At 57.5% G+C, this 24,842-nt stretch overlaps 1 protein-coding gene across 3 annotated transcripts in view; it reads left to right on the forward strand.

The window, feature by feature from the left end:
- The first annotated feature begins 2,264 nt into the window (after positions 1–2,264).
- LINGO3 (leucine rich repeat and Ig domain containing 3) overlaps positions 2,265–24,842 on the forward strand; it is a 30,965-nt gene continuing 8,387 nt past the window's right edge. Inside the window, exons 1-3 of one of the 3 annotated variants that reach the window (XM_030232613.2) lie at positions 3,849–3,911; positions 11,902–11,970; positions 15,839–15,942. The gene's annotated coding sequence lies outside the window, so the exon portion shown is untranslated. Of the gene's footprint in view, positions 2,957–3,848; positions 3,912–11,901; positions 11,971–15,838; positions 15,943–24,842 lie in introns of those variants that run through there. The other 2 variants (XM_009096855.4, XM_030232614.2) reach the window with 2 other exon arrangements.

Below are 24,842 nucleotides of genomic sequence, written 5' to 3' on the forward strand. Positions count from 1 at the left end.
CCCCAACCCCACAGTGGGGCTGTGCCCCAGCTTGCCATGCCTGAACCCTGCCAGAGTGCACACCTGAGGAGAAGCTGTGGTTTTGGGTGGAATGGGGGACCAGGTCAGTGAGCCCATGGGATCTCCTGGTCCCACCTCAGCAGGGCTCTGGGAGAGGGTGGCTCCAGGCTGGATGGAGGGGACAACACAGGGCAGTGTCCCTGGGGCACAGTGCCCTCCAGTGATGTCTGGGGCACTGCAAAGCCTCTGGCCAGCACAGAATGAACCCCCAGCTCAGCCCTAGGGGCTGAATCCTGGGGACAGTGCTGTCCCCAGTCCCTGTGGTGTGGCTGGCTCTGCTCAGGGGCATTTGGGGCTGGGGGCTCCGGGCTGCCAAGCCAGGACTGGCTCCTTGGCACCCTCGTGGCATCAGCCCAGCTCCCCAAAACCCAGATTCTGTAGGACCACGTGGAGTGGGAGCATCCAGCTGGCTCCTTCGAGGAGCCCATCGAGGTTCCCATTAGGCAGAATTAATGGGCACCAGGAGCCTGCTCTCATCACGTGGCTCCCACTGCTGCATCCTGAATGGGGACAAAAGCCTCCCGGGCTGTCCCTGGAGCTGGCAGCGCTGGAGTGCTGCATTCAGGCTGGCAGGGAACCAGCGTGGCCATGGCAGGAGGGGCTGGCAGGGACCCTGCAGGCAGGGAGAGGCTCTGGAGCAGCAGGGAAAGATCCCTCACTTCACCACAGAGGGCAAACAGGGGGCAAAAGGGACTTGACTTCTCACTTTGTTGGAATTAATTTTTTCCCCTTGGCACGTTTCAGTCAAAAACTCGATGAGATTTTGAGCATGTGCCAGAGCAGCTGTGATTTTTTTATTTCTCTCACACTTCTTCTTTTTTTTTTTCTCCCTCTAAATCATTTTGCTGAGTCTGTGTGAAAATGCCCCAGAAAGCAGCAAAACTTGTCAAGACACTCCCAAGAGTTGGCTCACTTGGAACAGCATCTCCAAAGGCAGGGACTCTCCCTGGAGCACGGGCAGCCTCAGGGTCCTGCCACTTCTGGGTGTCCCCCAAACTGGGGCACAGTTGGACTGGCTGGTCTTGAAGGTCTCTTCCCACTGTGTTGATTACATGATTCCATGATATTTGTGTTCCCAGGTGGCCCCATTCATCCCAGTCCTGATGCTCAGCAAGATTTTGGAGGTTTTTAGTGGTTGATGGGTCCCCATCCTCACTTGTGGGGGTGCTGGTTTTGTTTAGGGCCAGGCTCTTGGGACAGAGGTGACATGTGGGGGTAAAGCTCCCTAAGGAGGGGTCTGGGTCCCATCTCAGCACCCCAAATGCCACAGCCCCTGGCAGGGACCTCCTCCCCAACCTGTCCCTGGCTCCTGGCCGAAGATCCCTTTGGATTTATGCTCATGTTGAAGCCAATTTGAATTAATTAGAGCATGAGACCAAGGGCCCCATGGGATTCTCCAATGTCCAGTGCCAGACTCTGGCTTGGGAAAGCTGAACTGGTCACCTCAGCCTGGTGCTTTTCCTCCACAGCTTTGTCCTGTTCCTTCCCTGAAGCCCAGAATGATGCCAGAAGGGCACTGGAGTTGATGGGTGGGACACAGAGCCCAGAGGGGAGCAGGGCTCAGCCAAAACACTCGGCCCAGGCTTGAACCACAACCTGCCTGTTCCCTTATCCAAGTTTGTGCCTTGGTTTCCCCCAAAATAAAATAAAATAATGCCATGAAGGGGGCATGGTAAGACAGAAACAACTTGATTTTCTGGTGAGGTGCTTGGGGAAGGAACAAGGACAAATCAGCCCACTCCAACCTGGGGCTCCTCCAGCTCCCCATGGCATTTGTCAGCTGTCTGCTCCCCTAAAATCACCTCTAACCCAGGCCAGCAGGCAGGAGAGCATCTTCCACCAGGCAAAATCAGCTCCCAGCTCCGGGATGGGGAGCTGGGTGGAAGCAGCAGCAATTCCCCACATCCTTGATTAAAACAGCGCAGCCTGCGGGGCCAGGGTGGGGGGGACGCTGCTTAATTGACTCTGTGCTTTTGATACAGCAGCTTAATGACTGTGTTCAAATTAGCCAGAATCACCTTTTCATCCTGGGGAATGGAAATGAGACAGGGATTGCTCTGGCACACCCTCCCCCCCACACCAACCTCTTAAAAATCCATCCCAGACTAAACCGGCCGCAATTTTCATGCCTGGATTTTTCATCTTTTCCTAAGGAGATGAGTTGATATTGTTTAAAACAGCAATGAAATTCCTTCCCAGCCACATAAATCTCCTGGTTTTAACTGCAGATCCAGGGCTGAGGCTGGGGATGAAGCTCAAATGGGAAAGCCCGAGCTGCGTGTGCCTGCAATGAAATTATAAATCCACATCCCGGAGCAAGCGAGCAGCAGGAGGCACCAGGAACCTCCATCAGCAGAAGCGCTGGGCTGCAGCAAGGGATGGGATTGGGAGTGGAACCGACAAGGCTGGGAGAGCTGTTGGCGTTTCTCCTGACAAAATCCTGCACAAAGAGAGCCAGTCCAGGTGAAACCACGGCGTTGGACCCAGCTGGTGTTCAGTGCTGAGCCCCGCTCCTTCCCCCTGAGCTCTGCCCTCAGTTTCCTCAGCTGTAAAGTGAAGAAGATGCTGCCAAGCCCTGCTTGAAAAGCGCTGTCAGACGCAGCAAATGTCACCCAATGGCTCAGGTGGTGCTTGGTCAGCTGGCACACAGCACATCAAGGGCACAGGACACTCTGCATCAGCTGCCCACTGAGGCCAGGGACCAGCAAGGCTAAGGCCAGCCTGGACTGACCAGTGATGAGTGGAGAGGAGCAGCAATTCCACCCTGCAAGTCAGAGCCAAGGAGGGAATTGGCCTCTGCCATCCTCAAAGCCCAATTAACCAAATCACCACAGCTCAGGAGGCTTCGGCACGAGTGAGAGGAGCGAGAGGAGAACTCCAAAGAGGAATAGCAATGGTGAGTGCTGTCCCCACGGGGTTGGGGATGCTGCTGGGGGGCTCCAGGTCATTGTCCCATGAGCTGGTATCTGCTGGCACTGCTGCCAAGGACAGTGGAGCCCAGTGTGGGGGCACAAACGCAGGAGCCCTGCTCGGGCCGGGGGCTGCACTCATTCCTGGGGTCACAGATCTGTTTGTGCCCTGATTGTCCCAACTTCCCATGGGATGGAGGGAAAATGGCTGTGTTCACCCACAACCACCTCCAGCTCCAGTGCAGAGGGCAGCTCAGGGTGAGGTGGCCCCCAGACCCCGTCCTGGGGCAGGCAGGGGATGCAAGCAGCCTGTCATGGGGATGGGGTGGGAGGGTATCTGGGGGTGATGCTAGAGGGCTGAGGGACCCCAGGCAGGGTGGCAGGTGGGTACCTGTGGGTGCTGGCATGGAAGAAGCCCAGGCAGGGCAGTGTGGGGGTACCCAGGTGTGCAGAGTGGGGCTGGGGTAGCCCAGGCACGGTGGTCGGAGGTACCCCACGGTGCTGGCATGAGGCTGTGTGTCCCGGGCAGGGTGGTCGGGGGCACCCCACGGTGCTGGCATGGGGTCGGAGACCTCAGCAAGGGCACTCCGAGGCTTGGACACCCCAGGCTCCCGGGGGAACAGCTCCCTTTTGCTCACGGCTGCGCGGGGAGGAGACCCCCGCGCCCTTCCCTGCGTTCCTCCGGGGCTGTGCCCGTTCTCCGCCCGGGGCCGCGCATCGCCCCCGGCCCCGTCCCTCCCCCGGCCGGGCGGGGGGCGCGGGGGGCGGCTCCGCGCACGGCCCGACGCGGCTGGAGAGGCGCTGCCGCCGCCGCGCCGCCCCCGGGGACGGGCCGGGGCCGGGCCGGGGTCCGTCCGGAGCCGCCGCCGCGCCGCCCCCGGGGCTGCGGCTCTGCCCGCGCCGCCGCCGCACCATGGGCAGCCCCGCAGCGGCAGCCGAGCGGTGAGTGCGGGGTCCCGGGGCCGGGGAGGGTCGTACCGAGCCGCACACGTGGCGCCGGGGGGCGGCCGCCGAACCCCCGCCGCCCCTGGGGATACGCAGCCTCCCTCCATCCCTCCCTCCATCCCTTCCCCCGGCTGCCCGGCTGTGCCCACCGCCCGCGGCCGCCAGGCCCCTCCGCAGCCCCCGCCGTGCCCGGGAAGGGGGCTCGGCAGGGCGGGCGGCGCCGGTGCCCCCGGGCAGGGTCGCACCGGCGGTGGCGGTGGTGCCGCCTCGGCGCCGGGTCCAGCCCGCCCCTGCTCCGCTCCATTCCCCGGCGCTCCCGGGGGTCCGGTACCCGCAGTGCCCCCCCCCGGTTTGGGCTGGGGCCGCCGCTCGCAGCCCCTTTCCCGGCACAGCCAAGCGGGTCCGGGCATCGCCGGGCGTCGGGAAAGCTTTTCCTATCTCCTCTCGCTGCTGTTTCCCCCGGGCGCTGCAGGTCCTCACTCCTCGCCACCCCAGGGCCCTTCCTGCCTCTTCCCCGAGCATCCCGGATTTTAGGCGGATTCTCCTGTCGAAAATTCCGAGGGTTGGTTTAGCCGCGGATGTTACCGGGTTGTGTTTCTCGGGGAAATGGAGCAGGCAGCCAGCGCAGCATTCCTGGCTCCTAATGCCGTGCTGGAATAGCAGCCTTTGCCTCTTCCCACTCTCCATCCAGAGTACTTTTGTGCCAGTTCCTTAATCCACTTGCAAAGTGGATTTGAGCTCAAACCTGACAAAAGGTGCTCCAATTCCCGCGGCGGTCGCGCAGGCAGCGGTTGCAGAGGAGCTGCTGCTTTTTCTGTTCCTACCCTGAGATGAGGTTTTTGGGAAGGAGAAAAGAGCAACCAGGAAGGGAGAGGATGGCAGGAGAAGGCAGAGTGCCTGTGAAATAGATGGAGAGTGGAGCCGTGCCGGGCTCTGCATCCTGACAGCACCCAGAGCACAAAGCCAGCCCTGGGGAGTGAGGAGCGCTGGAGCCAGGGCAGAGGGAGAGGGAAGTGGCCAGGACTGGGGATGTTTGGTGGCCTGGGGACACCAGCCTGGGCCTAGCAGAGCTCCTGGCTGCTGCTTGGTTTTGTGGATGGTCTCTCATGCACTCTCACCCTGTCTGGGGATGTGCAGGCTGCAGGATGGAGACCCCAAAACCCAGTGCCAGCCCCAGTGCAGGGTGGCACCATGGAGAAAGCCTCATCCAGGCAGGGAAAGTTCCTACAGTCCTCTCCATCAAAACACGAGGCATTAAAACCTTCCAAGAGCAGAGCTGCCCAGCAGTGATGTGGTCCTGTGTGGGTTAAAATCCCAAATGCAGGTGTTGAACCCTGCAATAACCCTTTGGGAAGTGCAGGGCCCTTGGGGTTGCTCTGCACCCCAAAACTCCATCACCCCTTTTAAGATGGAGATGGGATAAAATCCCAGCACCCTGGGGCATGGCACAGAACGTGGTGCACGTCCTTTAAATGGGAGAATAATTGAAGATGAGTAGGAGAGCTGCCAGCTGGGCAGCCTGGGGCTGATCTGGTTTAATTTTGCACTGATGTTTTTATCACCAGTGGTTCTGTGGCAGTCACGGGAGGGAGGCAGAGGAGCTGCTGCCTCTGGCTGCTGGAGGACAGGTGGAGCTGGATGGGTTGTGGCCAGAGCAGCTTGGAGAGATGATTTTTGGTCCACCCAAGGTTTCCTATGATTTTCACATTGCAAAAACCCCACTCAGGTGTCTGCAGCCTTTCCCAAAGTGCTTGGGTTGTGGGCTGATCTTGGGGGGAAGATGCTCTCCAATGCCCATCCTGCAAAACAGCTGGAGGAGCATCCCGAGAGCAGGGAGCAGGAGGCAAAGCAGCTTCAGGAAAGAACTGGCTAAAATCAGATTTTGCTTTTCTCCTGCCCTGTTGGAGGAGGGAGCAGGAGGGCAGGAGGAACAGGGGCTGGGCTGTGTTTCACCCATCCAGGGCATCGATGCTGAGGCTGTGCTGGGCAGAGCTGGGACATAGCCCAGGCTCAGCCTTTCCTGCCAGGCTCAGCCTTTCTGGGGGATGCGCTTTTGCTGATCCCTGGCTGAAGATAGCAGGGCCAGGGGCTTTTTTCCTATTTTGTGGTGTTTAGAGCTCAGGAATGTCTGCTTTTATTAGCTGTGCTAATCCTGCCTCACCAGAGAACTCATCCCTGGCTCCAAGGCCCCAACCTAATCCCTGCTCTTCCCTCCTGGGCCCAAATTAAACCCTGGACTCCCAGCCCAGTGGCACAGATGGACTCGGCGCCGGCTGCACTCAGCATTTAAAGGTTCTCAATCCACGTGTTTGGGATGGATTTTTCCCAACTCCTGGCTCTCAGATCACTCCTGTTCCCCCCCCCCCAGCATCCCACCAGGGAGCAGGTGGCTCCTCTTCTCTCCGTGAGGAGCAGGAGCTGCCATAAGGCAGGAGGAGTTGGGCTGCTCCGGCAGCTCAGAGCTGCGTTGCTGCTGCGTTCCCATCCCCGGGATGGGCTGTGGAAGAGGCAGAGGGGTGTTGGAAGCCCTGGGAATGCTGCTGGGAATGTGAAGCACGTGGCTGGGTGTGCTGGACGTGGGCAGCGGCGATTCCCGTGCCGCCGGTGCGTGTGGGCAGCCCGGGTGGGACTCCTGGCACCAGCACCAAATCCCCACGTCCCCAAAGGCACAGCTCCGAGGGAAGGGAAGTGGGAGCCAAGTGAGGCCATCCCTGGGCTTGTCCCCAGTGGCACTGATTCACCACGAGGTTCCAAAACCCCTCTGTGTGCGTGCCGTGCCTCAGTTTCCCCGGCTGCAGGGGTTGTGGGGTGGAGCCTGGCTTTGGCACAGACCCTCAGCAGCCAAACCTCTGCTGCCCGTGGGGGCTGTGGAGCGGTGGTGGGATTGTCTGAGCAGGCAGAGGGAGCATCAGGGAGCACCCTGCAGGGTGTCTCTGGTCCGTGGGGCTGCAGGCAGGGTGGGAGGTGCTGCCTGAGCCCAAAGGGCTGCTCTGGGAGTGCTGGAAAAGCCCCAGAACGAACAGGTGAGGGCAGAAATGATCAGAACAGAGATGTGAGAGGAGATGAAAAGCAATAAATCCCACGAGAACGCCTGGAAACGCTGCTGAGAGCCACAGTGGCTGTGGAAGGAAACAGAGTGGGCTTTGGGCACCCTCACCTGAAAAACCTTCTGCTTGTGAAGTTTTTGTAGGGTTTACCTTGAAACACAAAGCAGCTGCTTCCACGAGGTTTGGCTCAGGGCTTGTGGGAGCAGGGATGCAGGAGTGGGACAGGCTGGGTCAGAGCCTGCTCAGCCACTGGCAATGGAATGTGCTGGGTTCTCCTTCAGATCCCGTTTGAGCCCTGGTGTTTGGGGCTGGAGCTGGACCCCCACGGGTGCCCCAGGTCTCTGGGGTGTCAGAGGTGTCCCTGTTCAGTGGGGAAATGGCCCTGGTGGTGGGAGAGCAGAGCCCTCCCCAGGCCCGGGCAGGGGCTGCCATTCCCTCTTTCCCATGTAAAATGGGCACCAAATTCACCCCAGAACAGCCAAACAGCAGAGTTTGGGATGGAGAATTTGGGCAAACAGAAACAGCTTTACCAGGGATGGGTTAAAAACAAAGCCCAGAGGGTCTGGGCTGTGATGCCCAGGCTGCTGTGGTGCCTTGGCATCCACAGGGGCACCCCAAGGCTGGGGCAGCCCCGGAGCAGAGGCAGGATCCATCTCTCTGAGCGTGCCCTCCTCTCTCCTCTGCCTCAGCTCAGCTCTTCCCTGCTTCCCTGCCTTCCTCCCCCTGAATTTTTCATGCCACCACGAGCTCAGCTGTGGCTTGCAGCCCCATCCATCAGGAGGGTTTGGTTTTCAAAGCTGTCCCAGCTCTGCCCAGCTCAGATCTGGAGCGCCGGGGCTCCTTGTTCAGCTCCCGATGTGCCAACCAAAATAACAGCGGCCACACACTGGAGTGGAGAGGAACAAGTGTTACTGGGAATTAAAATGACAGATCTCAGCATCAAGGTCTCCGAGGGTTTGTGCTTTATTAAGCAACAGTGAGTTCATGGGAAAGGACTTTGACTCAGAGCAGTGGTTGTGTCTACAAGAAAGAACCAGCGACTATATTTAGGCTCAGGCTGTTGTGGGGAGCCAGGGCCAGGCACTGAGGGAGGGCAGCTGGGCATCCTCAGCTCCCTGGGGATGAGCCCTGGCCCTGCAGGGCAGAGTGGGGAGCAGGAGGTGGGCACACCTCACCCTTGGGATCGTGGAATCCCCAATGGTTTGGGTTGGGAGGGACCTTAAAGCCCATCCAGGCATGGGCAGGGACACCTCCCACTGTTCCAGGCTGCTCCAATCCCATCCAGCCTGGCCTTGGGCACTGCCAGGGATCCAGGGGCAGCCCCAGATGCTCTGGGCACCCTGTGCCAGGGCCTGCCCACGCTGCCAGGGGTGGTGCTGCAGAGGAACAGCCCTGCTTCTCCTCCCTGTGCAAGGGGCTGCTTGGGGGTCCTGCACCATCAGCCATGGCCAGGGGCATGTGGAGAGCTCCTCTGAGCAGGATTCACCCTGGCTGGGACTTGTACAACATCCACTGGGCTCAGAGAAAAGGGGCACCACGGCCCTGCTGTGTGGGCCTCACGTGGCTCCCTCTGCCTTAAATGTGGTTTCCTGCTGATGGGGGTGATTTAACAGATCAATGTTTTCTCTTCTTGCCTCAGGGTCTGCATCTTTCCACCGCCCCCTCCTATTAAAAATTCATTGTTTCTCCCAGATACCGTTGCTAGAGGGAGACAGGGAGAAATAAAGGAAGTTCTTGGAATGGAGAATGGAAAATATTCACCAAGGGAAGGGAATTGAGGAAAAATGTAAAGCAAATATTGTCCCTCCCTGGGTGTGTTTGAGCCCAAGTGCTGCCCCTGGCACGGCACAGGACCCTGATGTTCCCAGAGAGTTGAGTGGGAACTGGAGGGACTTTGGGTGCTGGGGACAGTCCTGCTCCTGCCAGGGAGGTGCTGCAGTGTCACAGCCCATGTCACAGTTGAGACAGCCACGATACACAGAGTATCATCAGACAGTTTCAGAAGGGCTCAACCCAAACACAGTAAAATCACATCACTTCAGAGGGCTGCAAGCATCTGCCCTTCTTGTTCTTTAGCCCAACTTTTTGTGCCCCTCATGTCCCTGCATTGCACCTGTGTGTCCCTTGTGTGCTTGCTCAGCACACCTGGGCACTCCATGGCTCCTTGCTGTCAGTGCTGCTCACCTGCTTCTCACAGCTGCACCCCCTGGGGATGAGGCTGGGCCAGCCCCATCCCAGTGACCCCAGACTGTCCCTGCAGTGCAGCCCCTGCTGGTTTCAGAGCTGGGAGTGTGGCACATGGTGGCTGTTTCACCCAGAGATCCCAGCGGGCACAGGAGGGAAGGAGGGGCGGGAGCAGCCCTGGGACCTGCAGTGGGGCTGTGCCTGATCCCTGACTCAGTTCCCGTCCTCAGCACCTCCAGAAAGCTCCCCCCAGGCCTGCACTGCTCTTCCTCTCAGTTTGGCTGCTGTTTCAGTGCAGGAGGATGAGGGGGTTCATCTCTAGACTGAGGTGGCCAGGAGGGTGCTGGTGGCTGCTCCGCGGGATCCGCTCCCCTGGGCACCCGGAGCCGTGGCTGTGACAGGAGCTGCTGGGCCAGGTGCCACCAGCAGGGATAGAGCAGGGACTGAGGGGATTCAGGCAGCCTTGGGAAGGCTTTTTTCCTTCTTTTGAAGCCTCCTGAGCACAGTCCTGATAGTGCTCCTTGCAGGGCAGCAGCAGCAGAGGTTTGCAGAGCAGGGGAGCTAAAGGGGCTCTCCCTGAGCATCCAAACTCCCTCAGCCACACTCCGTGGTGGAACAGCTCACCTTAGGTGAGAGGATTTGTTTTCCCTCAGGAAGTGATGCCTCAGGTTTGAGCTTTTCTATTTTTCAGACTCTGTGCTGCTTTAGTGGGTGGGTCTGGGCTTCATATTATGGGATGGTGAGCTCTGTGCACAGAGCAGGGAGACAAAACAATTCCTGCTCCAGCTGGGCACCAAGGACAAATGATCCAAATCTCAGCCCAGGAGCACAAACCCCGTGGGCTGGAGAGAGAAAAACAAGGGTGGGACTGGATGGGCTGGGGCTGGAATGGGACAATGAACTGCAAGGTGCAAATGGAGCAGAGCTGATCCCAGGGAGAGACCCTGTGACCTGGTGTCCATTTTGGGACCATTTTGGTTCATCTTGGGTGCAGCCCTGACTGGGCTCTTGTGCTGCTCAAGGTGGGTCCACTGAGGCCTCCTAATAAATCCCTGCTTTATTCTTTAGCTCTGTCTATTCTCTGTTCTAGGTCAGCCTTCACAAGGCATCAGAAGAGTTGAAGGAATCATTTCCAACCCCTTCTCAGTGGTGCAGCCAGAGGAGCAAACCATGAGGGTGTTTGATGCTTTTGGCCTCTTTTTCCAGAGGGTCACCCGGGCTGACCTTCCCCCTGCTCAGGACAGCTGGACACCAACCCTTCAATATTGGCACAAAGAGCTAGTTTGTGTTTTTCCATTTAAATCTCATTTGAAGGAAAGTCCATCTGGTTCCCTCTGTGCTGCCAGAGGAAAAAAAGGGCTTTTCTTGGGTCAGTTTTCCACAGGGAGACCCAGGAGAGGCAGCCCAGGACTAGTGCCTGGTGGGGGGCTGGGGCAGGGCCCCTGTAATTGAGCACTAATTAGGGATGGAAAAGGAGCAGAACCCTGCAACTGCAAATGGAAGGTGGAGTGACATAAATGAGAGAGAAACTGTGACCTTTTCCCATCAGCAGGAATGTTAACCAAGTGTGACTAATGGAGTGGGGAGGAAATAATCCTGCCTTCAGTAGTCCTTATTCCAGGGCCTGATGAGGAGTGGGAGCCTTGGGCTGCTCCCAGGGAAGTGCAGTGGGTGATGCCAGCATCCCTCCCAGCTGTGCCCAGTGCTCTGGAAATCATTCCAGGAGTTACAGTGGAGGATGGACCCTCCAGCCCAGCCAGGGCTGCACCCAAGATGAACCAAAATGGTCCCAAAATGGACACCAGGTCACAGGGTCTCTCCCTGGGATCAGCTCTGCTCCATTTGCACCTTGCAGTTCATTGTCCCATTCCAGCCCCAGCCCATCCAGTCCCACCCTTGTTTTTCTCTCTCCAGCCCACGGGGTTTGTGCTCCTGGGCTGAGATTTGGATCATTTGTCCTTGGTGCCCAGCTGGAGCAGGAATTGTTTTGTCTCCCTGCTCTGTGCCCAGAGCTCACCATCCCATAATGTGAACCCAGACCCAAACACTAAAGCAGCACAGAGTCTGAAAAATAGAAAAGCTCAAACCTGAGGCATCATTTCCTGAGGGAAAACAAATTTCAGGATCTTACCTCTTACCTCCAGGGTCACTTTTACATCAAGCACCAGCCTTGTGGCAAAGCAGTTTGGCCCCACTGCCTTCCCCTGCCTGCACCAACATCTGGAAACCTCTGGAAATCCAGGTCCAGGTTGTTGTTGCTGCAGTGACAAATGGGGCTGTGATCTGTTGGGTCAGGCTCATCCAGCATCAGACAAAGCTGCCAGTATTTTGGGATTTCTTTCCATGTCCTGAGGGTTGGCTCAGGCTGAGTCTGCCTCTGGGTTCATGCTGGGCAGAGCTGTCCCTGTCCCTGTCCCTGTCCCTGTCCCTGTCCCTGTCCCTGTCCCTGTCCCTGTCCCTGTCCCTGTGCAGGGATCACTCCATGGCCTGGGGACCTGCCCCTGCTGCCTCAGTCCTGGCTCAGCTCTCTCCACCTCAGTGACTTTCCCAAGACTCCTAAGAAACAGATTTTTTTGTTCCCCTGTGTTTCATTTTTAGCAGCTCTGCCTCATTTCTCCCTCCATTTCTTTCCCTGGGGTCATTTCTGGCTGTGCCCCCAAAGCTGGGAGATGCTGAGTCCCTGATGTGCTGCTGTGGAACTGAATTCTTCTTCCTTGCTTGAGCATTTTCCAAATTTTCCCAATTTACTTTTGCAGGAAGAAACTCTTTGGGGGGCTGTCACTGAGAGAGGATTTCAAATGAGCAGCCTGTGACACCTCCCCATGGTAATGTGTCAATTTTGTTGTTGATATTTCAGTAACTAAAGGTCAGCTGGAAGCTCAACTGGCTGGGAAATCTGACATTAATTACACTAATGAGCAAAAGTCTCTGGCTTAATACTCCTGGATACCAGGGCTGTGTGACACTGACCAGATCTGGGGCACTCTCAGGTGTCCTGGAATCCATGGAAGGATCAAATCCCAGAAGATCCTGAGCTGGATCCCCCAGGGATGATCAGCCCAGCCCCTGTCCCTGCACAGCCACCCCAACACCCCCACCCTGAGCAGCCCTGAGAGCTCCTGCAGCTCTGGCAGCCTGGGACCATTCCCTGGGGAGCCTGGGCAGTGCCCAGCACCCTCGGGGGGAAGAACCTTGCCCTGAGCTCCATGCCAAGCCCTGGCCCAGCTCCAGCCCTTCCTGGCCCCCTGTCCCTGTCCCAGAGCTCAGCCTCTGTCCCTGTGCCTCCCCTGGGGAGGAGCTGCAGCCCCCAGGAGCCTCCCCTCAGTCTCCTGTGCTCCAGCTGAAGGAGCCAAGTGCCCTCAGCTGCTCCTCAGCCCCTTCCCCAGCTCTGTGTCCCTCCTTTGGGCACTCTCCAGCAGCTTTGGATCCTTCTGATCTTGTGGTGCCCAAAGTGCCCCCAGCCCTGGAGGTGAGGCTGCCCCAGGGCAGAGCAGAGTGGGACAATCCAATCCCTCCCTGGGCCTGGTGTCCCCCAGGACAGGGTGGCCCTTTGGGCTGCCAGGACACAGCAGTGACTCAGATCCAACTTGGCACTGACCAGGACCCCCAGGGCCCTTTCTGCAGTGGTCTGAGGTGAGCCAGATCTGCTCTGATGCATGGAGCAGTTGCTGTGCACATCCCAAGGGATGCTCCTGTCTTACAAGAGCTCAGCTTGGGCACCGTGGTCTGGTTCTCTGGATGTCTGCTGATTGCCAGGACATCTGAGTCCTCTTTGGCTTTGGGATTTGCTGCTGAATTGCTTTTTTCAAGGGGATGCCCTGTGCAGAACTGGAAGCTCCTCAGTGGAGAAGCAGGTCCCATGTGGTACCCAGGGAGAGGGAAATCCTCTCCTGGCTCCTCCACTGAGTAGCCCAGAAAAGAGTTTAAAAAATCCAAGTTTTGAGTCAAAACACACAAAGCACAGGGGCAGAAGGTGACAACAGCCCTGGTGGCACAAACATACAGAGGGCCAGGGAGCTGTGCTGGTGTCACCACGTGGGACTGAAGGAGCTTTAGGCACTTCACCCACATGCTGGTGGGTCCTGTTTCACAAGGATTAAAATGTATTTGCAGACAAAACCCCCGGAGGTAACCTGAGACAGAGGCTGCTCCATGAGCCAGGAGCTGCCAAAAACAAATGCCAAGAGCATCAGCTCATTCCCAGGGCTGGGAATGAGGGACTCACCTGCCAAGCCAAGCTCAGGTGGCCTCTAAGTGAGCTTAAATTCCACGTTCCCCATGCTCAGGCAGGGCTGGGAGTGAAACCTCTCAGGGAGGGCAGGAGAGGCTGCTCAGGGCCAGGACTGCCCTGGGATTTACAGGAGCACACGGGGATGGAGAGCTCCACCCCCCCGGGCATTCCTGGCTCCGGGGTGTCCCCATGGGTGTGATCCCTGTCCCATGGGTAAGATCCCTGTGTCCCAAAGGTGTGATCCCTGTCCCATGGGTGTGATCCTTGTGTCCCAGATGTGTGATCCCTGTGCCCCCATGGGTGTAATCCCTGTCGCAGAGGTGTGATCCCTGTGTCCCCAGAGGTGTGATCCCTGTGCCATGGGTGTGATCCCTGTGCCCCCATGGGTGTAATCCCTGTCGCAGAGGTGTGATCCCTGTGTCCTGTGGGTGTGATCCCTGTCCCAGAGGTGTGATCCCTGGGTCCTGTGGGTGTGATCCCTGTGTCCCAGAGGTGTGATCCCTGTCCCATGGGTGTGATCCCTGTGTCCCAGGGGTGTGATCCCTGTGTCCCAGGGGTGTGATCCCTGTGTCCCAGGGGTGTGATCCCTGTGTCCCAGAGGTGTGATCCCTGTCCCATGGGTGTGATCCCTGTCCCATGGGTGTGATCCCTGTCCCAGAGGTGTGATCCCTGTGTCCCAGAGGTGTGATCCCTGTCCCAGAGGTGTGATCCCTGTCCCAGAGGTGTGATCCCTGTCCCAGAGGTGTGATCCCTGTGCCATGGGTGTGATCCCTGTGCCCCCATGGGTGTGATCCCTGTGCCCCCATGGGTGTAATCCCTGTCGCAGAGGTGTGATCCCTGTGTCCTGTGGGTGTGATCCCTGTCCCAGAGGTGTGATCCCTGTGCCCCCATGGGTGTGATCCCTGTCGCAGGGGTGTGATCCCTGTGCCAGGGGTGTGATCCCTGAGTCCTGTGGGTGTGATCCCTGTGTCCCAGAGGTGTGATCCCTGTGTCCCAGAGGTGTGATCCCTGTGCCCCCATGGGTGTGATCCCTGAGTCCTGTGGGTGTGATCCCTGTCCCATAGGTGTGATCCCTGAGTCCTGTGGGTGTGATCCCTGTGTCCCCAGGTGTGATCCCTGTCCCATGGGTGTGATCCCTGTGACCCAGAGGTGTAATCCCTGTGCTCCCAGGGCCGGCTGCCGCTGCTCCTCATTCCCCTGCCGTGGAAATCTCCTTTGCCAAAGGCTCCCCAAGCCTCTCCCAGCAGGAATTAACCCCCTGGTTGCTGCTGCCCCCCCAAACGCCACCTTCCAGAGCTGAGTGAGCTCTGCAGCAGGCACAGAGCAGCTGCTGAGCTGCAGCAGCAGCGTGGGTGTGCTGAGCGGACCTCCGGGGACATTTGAGGGCTGTTAAGCAGGATTTCCACACAAAAGGAGCTCTTTAAATTCCCTCTTCCTTTGCAACAGGCAAATTAAACTTGGTCCGGAGAGCTCGAAGCAATTCGGTAAAACCACAGCGAGTCATTCATTCAGCATCTGCTGCATCAGTGCTGGGAGCATCTCCCGACCCCCAGGTCCCCCAAAATACCCGGGGGGACACAAGGCTGGGGGTCCGGCCAGGGGCACTTCTGGATGAAATCTCCCCGGATTCGAGGCCTCCTGGGCAGTGGGCACCCCCTGGGTGGGTTCGGTGCCCTCCTGCACCTGATTCCCCAAGGGCACTGCTGTGTCTTCCCGGCTCCACCCGGAGCTCCCCAGGCAGGGCTGGGCTTGGACACTCCCCTGCTGGGGAGAGGATCCTTCAGGGCACAAAGTGTGATAAAATTTTATATTTTTATAAAATAAAAATATATAATATTTATATATTATAAAATATGCATACTATTAAAAATATACTATTTTTTAAAAATAATAGTCAGTATTATTATAGTTTATATTAGATATGATGGAAATTTTAGATCATAATGTAGATTCAATATAGATAAGATTATATATAGCATGCAGATAATAAATAAGATACAAGACAATATAATACAATATAATAGAATATAAAGAAATAAGAAATATAATATAGATAAATGAATAGAAGATAAATATAGAATATAATAATAGATAATAATATATAGATAATATAATATAATATAATATAATGATAATATAATATAATATAATATAATATAATATAAATAATATAATAATATAATACTTGTTTATATATAATATATTGTGAATATAATATAGACTATTAAAAATACATAATATTTATATAAAATCATATATAATATGCATGTATTTACAGATTAAACCAGGCAAGCTGCAGTGGTCAGGTCTCACATCTGGCTGGAGCAGCTCTGAGGATGCTGTCCCTCTCCGGGAAGTGCCTGGGTGCCCCATCCCTGGCCTTTGGAGGAGTTTATTTGGGATTTCTGTGGCAGACAGGGGGGAAGGTGACTGACAGTGCTCTCCTTGTGCTCTCTGTGCAGAGGAGCCCAGGCTGGCTGTGCTGGACACTTCCCCATGTGAGCATCCCCAGGCTCCAATGCCTCAGCAGATCCCCATGTCGGAGCAGCCCTGGACCTGCAGAACGGTGAGAACTCCCAGGGCTCCAGGGGGACTGGGGGTTGTGCACTGGGACACTCAAAATCCAGCTCATTTGGACCTCGTGGCCACCCCTGCTTGGTGGCATTAGCCCCTCCTTGTCCCCAGCTCCTCGTGCAGCAGGAGCACTCAGCTGGTGCCGTGCAGCAGCTGGAGATGTCCAGCCTGTTGTCACCACCCCAGAACGAGCCCGAGGAAGCTCAGGCAGAGCTGTGGTGGGAAACTTTGGGGTGCTGAACTCAGGCACTTGCTCAGGGCAGTGGCAGGCAGCAGTGGGACCCCAGCCTTGGTCACTGTTGGACCCTCAGCCGTGGCCATGCCAGGATCCATGTGCAGCAGTGGTTTGGGGTTTGGATGGAGTTCTGGGATTTGGGAGTTCATCAGCTCAGAGAGGAGCTCTGGAGGCTTTGCCCCTGCTCTGCTGTCCAGGTGCCAGACAGGGAGTGAAGCCACACAGCCCCACCATCCCCCTTCCCCCATGGAGATTTCTGGCTTTTGGGATCCTCCTGGGGCTGCACATGAGAAGGAGCTGAGCTGCTCTCCTGGTGCCCCAGCTGATGCCCTGCAGCCACAGATCTGGAACTGACGCCAGCGTGTCTCGCTCCAAATGTCACCACTGCCACATCAGTGTCACCCTCCAGCCCGGGGGGGGTTTGGGGGTGGCACAGCTGGGCCCCCCCAGGCTCTATTGAGTCCCTCTGGGATCTGGCATTGAGGCCACGAGAGATCTGGGGTGGATCCCCCTGTCCCCTCCCCTCTCTGGGATGATCCCGGGGGTTGGTCCCGCTCACGCCAGGCGCCAGGGCTGACTTGGGATCTCAGGAGCTGTTTCACCCCTGCCATGGGCTGGGATCTCAGGAGCTGTTTCACCCCTGCCATGGGCTGGGATCTCAGGAGCTGTTTCACCCCTGCCATGGCATTTTGCTCTCGCTGCTCCCATGATCATAATTGGGATGGCAATAAAATCTCCAGTGAAGCAGCAGCTGTAGACAGATCTTAAAAAATGCACTCAGCTCGGGACTGATGCTAAGCAGAGCTGGGAGGGGGAGGGAAAGCTGTCACTCCATGCTGCTCCTGGCTGGAATTCCCACTCCCAGCTGGGTTTCCAGCAAATTGGGGGCTCCACCTCTGCCCCCTTTCCCCTGTGGCCCCGCAGAGCTCCGAGCTGGGTTCTGCAGAGCTGAGCAGTCCTGCTGGGACCAGACTGCTCTCCAGCCACAGCTGCCTGTCCCTGCTGGCCTCAGAGCAGGCAGCTGTCCATCAGTCTGGCCTGTCAGTCTGCTCCTCTGCCCACATGTCCAGCAGTCCAGTGGGATTAAAGCCTGTGGAATGATGGATCACCCTGCAGAGATTGGCTGGGAGCAGCCAGGACTCTGAGCTCCCTCTCCAGAGGGCAGCTGGCCTTGCTGGACACCTCTGCCATGGATGAAGGCTGCCACAGGGCTGAGCCCTCAGGAGCAGGGTCCTCCCTGTGGCTCAAGGCTGCAAAGAGCCTTTGTTTTATCCAGGAGCTGGGAGAGGGGACTGGGACTGCCCTGACTGGTGTCTGCACAGCTCAGGTGAGGGATCAGGAGGAGATTTTGCCATCAGAGGTCCAGCACTGGTAGCCAGTGACAGTGATCAGGGTGTGATTTATGTGCCAGCCCCCCGAGGGGCTCAGGGCAGCCTTACTGAAGTGCTGAGCTTAATGAAGGAGCTGATCTAACGAGGGCTGGCACGGCTGGGCTGGCTGGACAAATGAGGTTGTGTGCTGGGGCAAAGCCCCTGGGAGGCAGCTGGCACTGAAATCACTGGGAAATCACTGTCAGCAGTGGGGCAGGGATCTCCTGGGCACTGAAATCACTGGGAAATCACAGGTAAAGCGGTGTGTAGGAGCAACTGGGCTGTCCAGGGGCACTGAAATTCACGGGTCACAGCTGAAGGGCCGAAATCACTGTCAGCAGTGGGGCAGGGATCTCCTGGGCACTGAAATCACTGGGAAATCACTGTCCAGCAGTAGGGCAGGGCTGTGCAGGGCACTGAAATCACTGTCCAGCAGCAGGGCAGGGCTCTGCTGGGCACTGAAATCACTGTCAGCAGTGGGGCAGGGATCTCCTGGGCACTGAAATCACTGTCCAGCAGTGGGCAGGGCTGTGCTGGGCACTGAAATCACTGTCCAGCAGCAGGGCAGGCTCTGCTGGCACTGAAATCACTGTCAGCAGTGGCAGGGCTCTGCTGGCACTGAAATCACTGTCAGCAGTGGGCAGGGCTGTGCTGGCACTGAAATCACTGTCAGCAGGGCAGGGCTGTGCTGGCACTGAAATCACTGTCAGAGCAGGGCAGGGCTGTGCTGGCACTGAAATCACTGTCCAGAGCAGGGCAGGCTCTGCTGGCACTGAAATCACTGTCCAGAGCAGGGCAGGGCTCTGCTGGCACTGAAATCACTGTCCAGAGCAGGGCAGGCGTGCTGGCACTGAAATCATGCCAAGCAGGGCAGGGCTGTGCGGCACTGAAATCACTGTCCAGCAGCAGGGCAGGGCTCTGCTGGCACTGAAATCACTGTCCAGAGCAGGGCAGGGCTCTGCTGGCACTGAAACCACTGTCCAGCAGCAGGGCAGGGCTCTGCTGGGCACTGAAATCACTGTCCAGCAGCAGGGCAGGGCTCTGCTGGGCACTGAAATCACTGTCCAGCAGCAGGGCAGGGATCTCCTGGGCATTGAAATCACTGTCCAGCAGCAGGGCAGGGCTCTGCTGGCACTGAAATCACTGTCCAGCAGCAGGGCAGGGCTCTCCTGGGCACTGAAATCACTGTCCAGAGTTGGGCAGGGCTGTGCTGGGCACTGAAATCACTGTCCAGAGCAGGGCAGGGCTCTCCTGGGCACTGAAATCACTGTCCAGAGTTGGGCAGGGCTGTGCTGGGCACTGAAATCACTGTCAGCAGTGGGCAGGGCTGTGCTGGCACTGAAATCACTGTCCAGAGCAGGGCAGGGCTGTGCTGGCACTGAAATCACTGTCCAGCAGCAGGGCAGGGCTGTGCTGGGCACTGAAATCACAGTCCAGCAGCAGGGCAGGGATCTCCTGGGCATTGAAATCACAGTCCAGAGCAGTGGGGCAGGGCTCTGCTGGCACTGAAACCACTGTCCAGCAGCTGGGCAGGGCTCTGCTGGCACTGAAATCACTGTCCAGCAGCAGGGCAGGGCTCTGCTGGGCACTGAAATCACTGTCCAGAGCAGGGCAGGGCTCTGCTGGGCACTGAAATCACTGTCCAGCAGCAGGGCAGGGCTCTGCTGGGCACTGAAATCACTGTCCAGAGCAGGGCAGGGCTCTGCTGGGCACTGAAATCACTGTCCAGAGCAGGGCAGGGATCTGCTGGCACTGAAATCACTGTCCAGAGCAGGGCAGGGCTCTGCTGGCACTGAAATCACTGTCCAGAGCAGTGGGGCAGGGCTCTGCTGGCACTGAAATCACTGTCCAGCAGCAGGGCAGGGCTGTGCTGGGCACTGAAATCACTGTCCAGAGCAGTGGGGCAGGGCTCTGCTGGCACTGAAATCACTGTCCAGAGCAGGGCAGGGCTCTGCTGGCACTGAAACCACTGTCCAGCAGCAGGGCAGGGCTCTGCTGGCACTGAAATCACTGTCCAGAGCAGGGCAGGGCTCTGCTGGGCACTGAAATCACTGTCCAGCAGCAGGGCAGGGATCTGCTGGCATTGAAATCACTGTCCAGAGCAGTGGGGCAGGGCTCTGCTGGACACCTCTGGGCAGACTGGGAGCAGTGCTGGCACTGGGGGGTGGCTGCACGTCAGCATCCCAGCGCTCTGCACGCCCCCAAGCAGCAGCGTCATCATCATCATCGTCATCCATCAGGCTCTGAAAGGTGCCTAATTACAGCCTCTGCTTTCCTGTTCCCTTACTCATCCTCCTGCCCCAGCACCTCCTTTGTTACCCAGCTGCTGGGCTGGAGCTGCCTGGGTTGGAGCAGTGAAGGCACAGGGTCCCTTCCTGTGCCAAGTCTCACGTCCTCCCTGCTGCTCAGAGCCCCTGTGGGTGATTTGTGCCCCCCAGCAGGAGGGGACACCCCCAGAGGTGGCCCCACCACACCCTGGTGCTGTGCCTGGGGATGTCCTGCCTGGTCATTGCCTCTGTCCCTTCCCAGGTGGCTTCAGCCACGCTGCCCTTGGTGCTCTCAGTTGCTCCCAGGCTGTGTTTCCGTGCAGAAGGTGAGGGGTGAGCTCAGGAGGGAGGCAGGAGGAGGAGGCAGCTGCAGAGGAAGGAGCAAATTCCCCTCTCTCATTTAGTGCTCTGTGTTTGTGTCTCTTTGGGGGCAGGAGCCCTTGCCAGGAGCTTTTCTCTGCCTGTGGCTGTCCCTGGCTGCCCCATCTGTGCTGCTGGGGCTCTTGTGGGCTCGTGCTTTGTACATCAGCAGCAACAAATGTCCTGTGGACCCTACAGCTGCCAGGACAGTTGCCAGGGGTTTGGGTTCCTTGTCCCTGCTCCCAGGCTGGGGACAAACCTGAGAATAGGCCAGCCCTGGCCATGGTTTGGATGGGCAACTTTGGGTTTGAGGGACCTTGGCAAAGCCCAGCTGTGGTGGAGAGGACAGAGCTGGGTTTGCAGTGGGAGGCTCCTGGGCTGGCACCCCACTGCTGAGGCCTGTCCTGGCTGGGTCAGTGCTCAGGGACAAGGACAGCATGGGGCTGTGGCCAGCACCCAGTCCTGGTGACAGACTGGGATGGGACAACACCAGGAAGTCCTGGCACCGTGGGCCATGGGCTGTCACTCTGCAGTTGCCTCCCAGCCCCTCCTCATCCTGCCCCTGATGGTAATGAGCTTCTGCAAATTAAAAGTTCTCACTTGAGCACTCCAAAAATGGGCCCCTACTGTCCATGCAGGGACCAGAGCCACTGTGGGGAGTTCAGCTCCAGGGCTCCTGGTGCAACAGTGGAACAGCTGGGTGGTCTGGGGTGCAGCTGAAGAGGGGGAGTCAAGCTCAGCCTCTGCTCTGCTCCTGCAGGTTCTGAGGCTGTTGAGATCCAGGTCAGGATCACTCTCAGCCACCATTCCCAGCAGCAGTCAAGAATCAGCTCTGGCTGGGGTTCAGTCAACCTGCCTTGGGTGGAAACGAGCCCAGCACCCACCTGCCCTGCCCCCTCCCCTACTTTTAGAAGAGTTATCCACTTTGGTAGAGAAATAGAGATGCTCATGGAATATTAAACAGCTCCCTAAAGCCCCTGTTGCTGATGAGTGGCTCCTGCTCCTCATTGCCTGCTGCAGGCAGTGACCTTTCAGAAATGTTGTACGTTGTGGTCGTCTCCAAATGTCTCCTCTCCTGGGAGCATCTTGTGGAAATAGAGATTCAGACATGATGTCTGTCAAGAAGAAAAGCAGATTGTGGCCAATCTGGGGCTGCCTGTGCAGTGTTGCCTGGGCCACGTGCTCGGGAATCATAAGGTTGGCTCTAAAAATAAGCGGTGGCTCCTTTCGGGTCGTCTCCTTGGTGCCGTGGCTCATCAGGGAATCCTCGGTGCTGGGAGTTCCCACGTGGGAGAGGAGTGGAGAGTCCTGTGGCCACAGCTGCTGAGGACTCAGGCTGGGATCCTGGGGTGGGAAGACGCCATGGAGACACCAGGGAAGGAAGGGCAGATCCTGCCTCCCTGGGAGCTGCTCCGGCCGCCCCGAGACCTGGGGCTGCTGAGCAGGAGGAGCCTCGTGAGAGGCAGCAGCTGCCACTCACCAAAATAACTCCCTTCTGTGGAAGCTTTCCATGTTCTCCAGGCATCCCTGAAGTCACGCTTGGGGACGTTCAGTGGTGACCCAGCCAGCCCCTGGCTGCTGCACAGGCAGCTCCCCTACCCTCCTGTGCCTTGCCAGCCACATCTGCTCTGCCTGAGCAGCCTTGAGAGGGACACGAGGGTGACATCACCAGCACGGCCACCACAGGGCTGTTGGGGATGGCCACTTGGCCACCTGGTGGCCTGAGGACCCTCAAGGTGTTCCCCAGGTCCTGTGGGGTGGAGGATGCTCTGCAGAGCCCCTGCTGGGTGCCCTCAGTGCCCACCCAGCCATTGGTCCTCCCTGTGCTCCTTCAGCCCTGCCCAGCCCAGCCCTGACCCAGAAAAGTGTGCTGAGAGCCTCAGAGCCAGGAGAATTTGTTTCCCAGCCAGCCCCTGATGTTAGGAATAACTCTCTCCTGGATAATTCTCCATTAGCTCTGGTGATTGATTTCCTTCCGTCTTACCCCCAGCTCTGTCCTGCTCTCACTGTTTCAGCTGGATTATTTATTTTCATGCTTGGCTTGCTAATTGCCTGATCACCAGAGCTGAGGCTTGGGCACATCCCTGGCCTCCTTTGACCCTCCAGTTACTGCTTCTTTCTCTCTCAGTTCTGATTTAATCCCCTCTACGCCCCAGCATAAGCCAGGATCTTTCTGCTGCCCTGTGCAGAGGGAGAAGCCTGCTGGTGTCACCCCAGGAGCCAGGGAAGGTCCAAGGGAAGCTCCTGAAGCTCCTCCCCATCACCCCTATCCCCCCCATGCCCCTCTGTCTTTTCTGGGGTTTTGCCAAGCTCAGTGTGGCTCCAAACCCACTGACTCTGCAGACTCGAGGCAAGGGCTAAAATAAATCTGCAGGAGCTTTTGAATTGCTTTTGGAGGGTGGCACAGGCCACCTTTGGTCCTCATTTCAGTGCCCCTGGGAACTGTGCTCTGCTCTGAGCTGCAGCAGCAGCTGGAAAAACACAGTTGGATTCCCTGAGTTCACATTTGGGCATCAGACTGGGCTCTGCCAGCTCTGAGCGGTGCCAGGACACCCCCCTGGGGATCCCCAGCAGCCCCTGGTGGCACCATCAGTGTGGGTGGTGTCACCAGTGAAGCTCAGCATGGAGCAGACCCCAGGGACCCTCATTTTTTGCCATTTCAGCCTACAGTCCTACAAGGGGAAGGTGTTTTTGCAAGGTGTGACAGGGCTCAGGGTTTTCCAGCAGGGAGGAGGGAGCAGACGTCTGGACAGGCTTTGGCACAGGACTGGAGCCTGGGCTCCTCTTCAGGTCTGGAGGAGCTCTGTCCTGGGGCAGCTCTGGCTGCAGTTTTCCCTTCCCCATGGGCAGAGCTTGGAGCCAGGGAATTGTTGGCATCAGCACCCAGAGTGCCCCATCCTCTGCTCCAAGCCCTGCCAGCAGCTCGGGGAGGCTCGAGCCCCTGGAGCTGCTTGGGCCAGCACAGCCCTGCTCTGGCAGTGAGATCTCATCCTGCTCACACCCCAGCACAGGCAAGTGTTATAACACTCTCTTTGAGCCAAGTCTCATAAGCTCTTAGAGGCCTGTAACACACCCAAGACAGCTCAGCTATGCTTGGAAGCATAAAAATTAACAAGATAGCTTCTGTTGCAGTGTTAGAAACAAAAAAAGTTTAATAAAAAGCAAAATAACAAACAAAGAAAAACCAAGCCAAGTGCAAAAAGTCCTTGCTCCTGATAAAACACCTTACAAAAGTGGTTAGTTTCTTTGTTCACTTCTTTTTCTAGTAAATTGCCTAAGCAAGACTTTTTAGCTTCTGTCCAATTAGCTATCCTTAAGGTAAAATCCCTTAGGCCTATGAAGTAGCTTTTTCACCTAATTGAAGAGAAAATCTTCTAGGCTTCTTTCCTTTTTGAAAAGACAAGAGATAGTTTTGTCCCTCCATCAGCAAAGAGCACATTCCTGTAGGGAAGCACACGGAGCTCGTCCTGCTGGAGAGCCCAGCAGCAATCCTGGCAAGCTGTCAGTGAGCTGGGGAGCCCCACAGGGGTGCTTGGGCTCCCCATCCCAGCCCAGCCCCAGGCAGGGGCTGAGCAGGGTGACAGTGTCTGTGAGGAGCTGGCACAGCCCAGCATGGTTGGCATTGCCTTCCCTGGCACGGAGCTGGGCTGGGGACAGCAGCCAGGGAGCGGGGATGGCAGGGGGACACTCAGCTGCCAGGCAGGGCTGGGCAGTGCTGGGGTGTTCCCAACAGACTTGGCTGCTGCTGGGGTTTGTAGGAGCCCTCTCCTGTCTCATGCCAAGTTTGGGACACACTGGCAGTGGCACAAGGTGCTGGCAGCTCCCTGATACCCATGTGGCAGAGCACTGGGGTTGTCCCTCCTGTCAGTGTTTTCAGGGTGGGCATCCCACAGTCACCTGCTCCATTTGCTCCCTCCCTGCTTTGGGGTCTCCACGCTCTCCTGGGGTTCCCTGCATCCCTGGAAAGATGCAGCAGCACCCCCTGGCCCCCACCATGGGCCTGGAGAAGCAGCTGGGGGGTGCTGGAACGAGAACAGCTCAGCAGGAGCATTTTACATCCTGTGTGTCAAGGGAAGGAGAAGACCTTGCTCTGACTGAGGTGTTTGTGCTCATGGGATGTCTGAGCAGGGGAACATGAAATGGCAGCCTGGGCTCATTTTTTGGTCTTTATTCACAAAAAAAGGGAGAAATAATGGCAGCTGAGGAGCAGTTGCTCTTGGAGGAGCTGGCAGGGCCAAGCTTGTGCCAGAGGAGCAGGAGCTGTTGGAAGGGTGGAGAGGGAGCCAAATCCCACCTGCAGGAGTCATGGAGTCCCAGAATGGTTTGGGATGGAAGGGACCTTAAAAACCATCTCATCCCACCCCCTGCCATGGCAGGGACCCCTTCCACTGTCCCAGGCTGCTCCAAGCCCTGTCCAACCCGGCCTTGGACACTTCAGGGATCCAGGGGCAGCTCTGAGGAGCCCCAAGCCGGGGTGGCTGGAGAGCAGCAGTTCCTCTGTGCTGCCGGTGCCTGGGACCAGACAAGCTCAGTGGTCACAAATCTTGGTGAGGAAGTAGGGAATGAGGCAGGGAAGGCTCCAGGGGCTCACAAAATTGTCAAATCGTCCAAAATTGCTCTGCTCTGCCTCCCCCATCGCAGCCCCTCAGCCCCGGGCTTT

This window comes from Serinus canaria, chromosome 28 (assembly GCF_022539315.1).
Source record: "Serinus canaria isolate serCan28SL12 chromosome 28, serCan2020, whole genome shotgun sequence".
NCBI classification, from domain to species: Eukaryota; Metazoa; Chordata; class Aves; order Passeriformes; family Fringillidae; genus Serinus; species Serinus canaria.